Source organism: Neophocaena asiaeorientalis, unplaced genomic scaffold, assembly GCF_003031525.2.
Source record: "Neophocaena asiaeorientalis asiaeorientalis breed wild unplaced genomic scaffold, Neophocaena_asiaeorientalis_V1.1 scaffold433, whole genome shotgun sequence".
Taxonomy (NCBI): Eukaryota; Metazoa; Chordata; class Mammalia; order Artiodactyla; family Phocoenidae; genus Neophocaena; species Neophocaena asiaeorientalis.
In genome coordinates, this window is record NW_020175040.1 from 2,786,519 (window position 1) to 2,791,982 (window position 5,464).

The window sequence follows — 5,464 nt, forward strand, 5'->3', positions numbered from 1 at the left end:
GTGAAGGCATGAGGAAATACACGGTCTACGTCCCAGACACGCGGGGGCTCACTCAGCCAGCTCTCGCCCGCTGCGCGCCACGCTGCAAGTATCTTTAGCTGCTTTTACCAAACAAAAGTATTTAATTAGCAGCGAGTGGGGGGCGGGCGGGCTTTCCAGAGACGGAACTCGCGGGGCGGCCGGCTCAGCCCGCAGGCAGGCTCCCGGGGCCGCCGGCCCACCTCCACCTCGGCCCAGCGCCCCTCCCTGGCGTCTCACGCTGACTGGACAGGGCAGGGCAGGCCTGACCGGCCAGGCGAACACCCCCGGCTCGGGCCAGCTCCATGGCGGCTGGGAGAGGGCGGCTGGCCGGGGAGGCCAGGGGGAGGGGGAGAGGAGGGCCGCATTCCTGAGCGCCCGCGGCCACCCCCCCACTTCCGCTCAGCTGCCGCCCCGCCGGGCAGGCAGGCTTAAGTCAAACCAGACCCGGAAGAGCCGAGTCCAGCGCCTGCCGGCAGGGGAGGCAGCCAGGACTGGGCCGGGAGGGAGAAGGGGGGCAGGGGGCGTGCAGCAGCCCAGCCTCAGCCCCCGCGGGTAGGGCCTGGAGGGGTGTGCCCGCCCAGTTGTCCATCCGCCACGCACCCAGCCTGCACCCCCCAACCCCAGAGCCTGCTGCCCTGCTCTCACAGGGAGCTGACTGGGCCCTGGCCACGGAGGCCGGGAGGCCGGGAGGCTGGCCTCTGCACCCACACCACCTGGGCCCAAGCCCTGTTCAGGCGCGTCCTGGCTGCGGGGCCTCCCTCTGCCTCAGGGTCCCCCACACACCCCGGGCGACGGGAGCCTCCCCCAACACCAGAGCCACTCCGGGGACTAAATGACCCAGCAGAGGGTGCCCGGGGGGCCAGGCCCCGAGGCAACCCCCAAAACCCAAGGGCCGGCCACAGAGGCGCAGCAAGGCCAGGCTAGACCACAGCCAGGGAGCAGGGGACTGGACGGCCAGAGGGCAGGGCAGGGCACCAGTGGGGACCCAGAGCTCCAGACTCATCTCAACACAAATGGCCCAAACCAGGGTCCTTTACGCCTCTTCCCTGCAGGCGCCTCCACCCGCTGCAGCCCCCCTGGAGCCCAGACCTGACACTGCCGGCCCCTGGGACTCCTGGGATGACCACACCCCTGGCCCTCATGCAGGGGGCGCTGAACTGGGACACTGCCGGGCCCCAGCCTCTCCCACCCAGACCCCCGGGGCCCAACCCCTCCCCGATCAGGGCCGAGGGTGCAGGCTGGGGCATGGACGTCGCATCAGGGGTGCCCCCACCACCCCGTAGGGGACAAGGGGGACAGTTCAGGGAAGGGGGGCACCCAGGGGAAGGCACAGTCCCGGGCAAGGTGGGAGGGCGGCCAGCCCGTCTCTAGAGCGCCCCCGCCCCCAGGCCCGCCAAGTGCCGCGACTCGACAGGTGGCTCCCGACAGCTGCGGCAGGAGTGTGCTCCTCCAGCTGTCCGTCGGCCACGCACCTGCCCTCCGCTGGGCGGCCCCAGCCCTTAAACTCGCAAGGCTCCCCTGTTTCCGGAGGGCACAGAACAAGGGGGGGGCGGGGAGGCACGGCCCACAGGCTAGTGGGTGGACATGCCCCGTTCTGTGCGCCGTGCAGCCCCGTCCAGGCTCCACCGGAGCCCCGCACACACACGTGACAGAGCGGCTTTCGGCCAGTCCTCGGGACACACCTGCCACGGAGCCTGGTTTTCAGGCTGCAGGGCCCAGGCAGCACCGAGGTAAACGAAGGCCCACAAGGACCTGCCAGAGAAACCCCGGGCTCCAGACCGCCCGCTGCAGCTGGGGACGCGGAGTCTGCTCCAAAAGCGGGAGGAGGGATGCGGCAGGCCACCAGGAGGGCACTCCGGGGAGAAGGGGCGCGCGGGGCGGGTACGGGGCCCAGCAGCTGGCAGGACAGCGGGACGCACACCACTGGCAGCGCGTGTGCTGACACCACACCCCTGCCCACAGCGGTCACTCGAGGGCCACCACCTGGGGCGGCCCACCCTGGGCAGGAGACCCCTCATCCCCTGGTGTCCTCCCTGACCTCCAGCTGTCACCTCTGTGCTCTGTAAACCTTCCCCCCACGACCACCAGAACTCTCCACTACCAGCTGAGAGCTCTCCTTTCCCAAACCCAGCTCGGTCCCCCTGGCTTGAGCGGAGCCATCCAGCTGCCCTGGCTCGCCTGCCGGCCCAGAAACCCACCGAGCCCGGCTCTGACCCAGACCCTTGGACCCTGCTCACTTCTCCACCGGGGTCATCCCTATCCCTCTGTACAAGGGGAAGGCCCCTGGATTCTGAGCAGAGGCACAAGGGCTGTCAGTGCCCCCACGAAGGGTTTGGGCCCCAGCAGCCTCTGGGAGCCAGGGCCAGGCAAGGCGCTGACCACGGGCTGTGCGCCTACCGCCACCACGGGCCCACCTCACCCCCCAGACAGGCCAGGGAATGGGTTCACCTCGGCATCCCCAGGCCAGCAGGACCCTGGGGCCCAGGGCCCAACAGACAGGAAGTCCTGCACAGGGGCCCCTGGCCCTGGAGGCCCCAGCCCTAGGCTGGGCCAGCTGGCTGACCCATACCCATCACTGCGAAGCCCTGGCCAACGGCTGCGGGCAGGCAGCTGACGGCCCGGCCAGGTCAGCTGTCTGTCCAGCCCAGAGCCAACAAAGGGCCCATTCTCTGGGCCGAGGGCGGGTGTGGGCACCAGGGAGGATGTCTGGGCCGTCCAGGCTGCGTGCCAAGGCCGGCACGCGCCCTAGCCCCCGGAGGCAGGGGGCTGCCCAGCTCGGCCCCTACCGGGAAGGGCAAGTTCCCTGTCCTGCCCACCCCTGTCCATCCGCAAAGTGGGGCTGCCCTGGCTGAGTGAGGTTCCTGGTCTCCGGGCGAGGGTGAGGGGAGGAGGACAGGCCCTCGGGTGGGGGGACAGGCAGAGAACGGGCAGTGGCCGGCAGGCCACCGCAGTGCTGGGACTTCACGGGCACCCCCTCCTCCTGTAGATGCAGCGGCCAAACCTGCTCCCAGCCCCCAGGAGGCAGGGTGGTCCGGGGAGGGGCTACAAGGGACAGGAGCCCCTGCCACCCCTTCCTTCCCGGACAGCTCCCGACCCCTCCCCACCCCCTCACAGGCCACCACAGCATGCCCCCTTCTCTGACTGGGGGCAGGTTCCAGGCCCCTTCCTGGGTCCGTTCTCAGAAAGGCCAGGAAGAATTTGATACTGGAAAAGCAATTAGCAATTTCCTCTTGGCGGTAATTAGGTAATTAAAACATGATTTGCAGGAGGCCTGATGGTTGTAATTGGGCCAGATACACCTGGTAAGGTTGGGGCGTGGGGGCCCAGGAATCTCATCCTTCCTATTCTCAACGCTCAACACGCAGACGGGAGAGCAGGGACCAACCAACGCAAGCAGTGGTCCTCCCTGACTCTCGGTTTCCTCATTTGCCCACAGACACCCCACTCACGGAGCTGTGAGAATTAAGAAACGCACGGCTCCTAAACGCGGAGAGGCCAGCCCAGTCGGGAGGTGCTTGGAGGGGGGTCCCCACGGCTGAGCCCTGCCAGGGGGAGGAGGGGACAGCTGTCCTGGGGAGTCTGTCCCCCTGCTTCTGGAGGCTGCAGAAAGTGGGGCCGGGAGGCAGCAGCAATCGTACAGCCTTCCGTCACACGGCAGTGACACGGCCAGGGTGCCGCCGCGGCTTGAGACGCAAGTGGCCGGCCACGGGTGCCGCAGCAGGCAGCAGTGACCACCCGGCCAGATGTCCTTGTCTCAAACCCGAGACCCCCCCCATCCACTCTACCCCACCTGCACCAGCGGTTGACGCACCTCCTCCACTTTCCCAAAACCACCACTGCCCTCCAGCTCCGTCCCCAGGCCTGACCTCTGCAGCCTCTGAGGACCACTGCAGGGTCACCAGTGACGTGTCCATCACACCCAGAACACCCTTCCCGCGCACTGCACAGCTCCTTGGCCTGTTCCGGCCTCCGTACCCATCTCCTGGGCTGCCAGGGGCTCCCACACCCCACTGCAGATGGGCCCTGGAGGGCAGAGCCCTGTCTGCCCAGGGGGCAGGGGTCCTGCACTTTGTGGGTGGTAACCTTGGGCCATGTGAGGCCACCCCCACCAGGCTGGCCCTGAGCCTGGGCACTCGGGGGACCGGGCATAGGAAGGCCACTGCCGGCCTGCACCCAAGGGCACCGTTCTTTCCAAAGGTGCCCCGGTGCTGACGCCGGGCCTAAGCCTGACCAGCCAGACCCTGCAGGGAGGTGGACCTGGGGCAAGACCCCTGTGGGCAACCCCACTGGCCGTCACTGCACGTGCCCTGGTGCAACACTGGCTCTGAGGTGAGGGCTGAGCTGGGTCGGACAGACCCACAGGGTGACCAACAGGTCCCTGTGCCCGCTGGCTCAGCCCGCCGCAGCCAGCCAGCCTCGAGAGCCAGAGACCACATCACGTGCCCCAGGACACAGCAACATCGCGAGGCACCGTGCGACATCACCCGCAGGGTCCGGGGACCCCTGCCCTGGGTGCACCCACGGGGCCCCACGGGCACAGCAGCTGAGACACGCAGCAAGCAGGCGCTGAAGCCCCTCCACTCCCCACTGACGACTCCTCGGGCAGGAAGCACCGCAGGGACCCAAAAACCGTCGACGAGGTGGGCTGCGTGCTGACCGCTGACCCACCCACCACCGGGTGCTGGAAACGGCAACACGGACAGAAACAGCGTCACGTCCACCCAGAAGGAGGGGACGTCGTCAAGAGTGTCTGGAGCACAGGACGCCCCCACGGCACAGGACTGACCGCACAGCACAGGTGAGTCTCACAGGGTGCTGAGCAGAGGAAGACAGACGACGTCCCGGGGGACTCGGGCCACAGCCAGGCCCAGGGACGGATGGTCAGGCCTTGAGGGGACCCACGGGAAGGGCAGCGCCCGAGTAGGCGCCCGCCGTGCTCTCCTGTGACACCTCCCGGGCCGGGTGCTTTCCTGAGGGTGAGTAACCTTCAGAGTGGATGCTGGAAATCTACGCGTCCTCCAGACTCCCGAGACGAGCCCCAAGGGGGTGCAGGCAGCAGGCCGGGGATGCGGCCCAGCCAGGCCCTACCAACATCTCTCAACAGGTCAGCGTCCCCAGCGCCACGGGGCCTCCCCCACCCCCCCACCGGCCTGGGCTTTGGGGAGCAGGGTTCTCCACGGATGCACCAAGCAGGACGTCGGCCCGGGATGGGGGCGCGCAGCAGGGACCCTGCGGACAGGCCGCCCTGACCGCCCTGATGCGGAGACCTACCCACAGCCACTCGACTTCCAGGGCCTGGGAAGGGAGCAGGGTTCTCCACGGATGCACCAAGCAGGACGTCGGCCCGGGATGGGGGCGCGCAGCAGGGACCCTGCGGACAGGCCGCCCTGACCGCCCTGATGCGGAGACCTACCCACAGCCACTCGACTTCCAGGGCCTGGGA

General features: G+C 68.5%; 1 protein-coding gene across 1 annotated transcript in view; it reads right to left on the reverse strand.

The window, feature by feature from the left end:
• Positions 1-5,464, reverse strand: part of PLXNA1 (plexin A1) — a 46,803-nt gene that overhangs the window by 25,978 nt on the left and 15,361 nt on the right.